This window comes from Populus euphratica, unplaced genomic scaffold (assembly GCF_000495115.2).
Source record: "Populus euphratica unplaced genomic scaffold, PopEup_1.0 scaffold10.1, whole genome shotgun sequence".
NCBI classification, from domain to species: Eukaryota; Viridiplantae; Streptophyta; class Magnoliopsida; order Malpighiales; family Salicaceae; genus Populus; species Populus euphratica.
The window spans coordinates 1,381,791-1,383,333 of record NW_011499856.1 but is presented as its reverse complement, the minus strand read 5'-3'; positions in this window follow the sequence as shown (position 1 = coordinate 1,383,333).

Here is a 1,543-nt window from a genome sequence, read left to right as displayed (position 1 = left end):
TAGTCTCCTTAGTACACCATTGTAGACTTGTAGGCGACGTTACTCCATAAATATCGCCTAGCTGGATCCTTACAAACTCAACTTGCTTCCATGGACGTTGACTCCAAGTCAATACAAAAGAATTATCTAGACTCCAAGTCCAATAAAGACGAAAGGCACCTTCGTGTACTCTTCCTCAGTTTATGTCAAGCCACGCTATGGTGAAACCGTTGTCCAAACCCTACAGCTTAACCAAGCCACACTATGAGGATTACCCCGAGTCAAAATATAATCCAGCTTGCTGGGTCCTTTATATATATTAAAATAGTATTTATAAATGTAATAATAATTATTTTTAAAATATTTTTGTTTTTTAAATTAATTTTGAGATTGGCATACTAAAATAATTTTAAAATATAAAATAATTATTTTTAAATAATAATTTTTTTTGAAAAAATCATAAAACACGGGTTTTATATAAAAAAAACCCCCCAAAGGCATATTCATGTAACCATCTTCCGTTCATGTCACATTGCGCTCAACATGGTTAAAGAAGAAAGTCTGTCAGATGTGATGACTTCGTACATAACCATGCCACTCAGAATCTTAGATAACCCTAAATTGGACTTCTCATTCTCGCATAAATACAAGACACATTGTATAAAAATTATTTATAAATTCCAATATTTTCACGAGAACAGCTTATTTATAACAAAAACTAAAGAGTCACATATGACACTTTCTATAGAACAACTTATTTATAACAGAAACTAAAGAGGCACATACCTTGCATTTGCATTTGAGGGTATTTTATTATTTGTATACGGATATTTGTATAGTTAAGATGAATATGAAGATATTTTAGTATTTTCATGATATATTTATTAGTTTTTAATTTAAAAGTTATGGGCTAGTGTTCCCCACATTATTAAAGAAACACACCTGACATTTAAAGTGTAGTTATGTTCTATTTCATATAATGTGACGCATATAATTAGATAATTATTGGATTGATGTTAGTGATCGATTGTGTTGTGTTTTTTATTTTATTTTCTCTCAGTACTAACAACTAAAGTGCATAATTATTCATTTTGTTTGTTATGCATGAATTTAATATGATTGTCAGACCCATGCTTGGGTGTTGCAGACCCCAACACGATCTAGTAAAGTTGTCAAATCTAGATGCTAATCTGGCAAGCTGCTAGACCCAAGACACTTATAACATAGTTAAAGTATTTTTTTTACTTTTATAGTTCACAAAAATTCAAATGGTTGAGCAATAACTTTTCACCATATTTGTAACAATAATAATATTTATTTGCCTCAAATATATATATATATATATAATGGTATTTCATGTTTTTATAATTTTTACATATAGTAAAATAACATTTTTAACATAAAAAAATAAAAAAATAACTTGCATTTTGGCTATCATACGAGATCCTACTTGAATTTGATAACCATTTAAGACGCACGAATGGTAATTCTATATAACTACTTGACCCAAAATTATTAAAACATTATCTATATTCTTAATATATATATATATATATATATATAT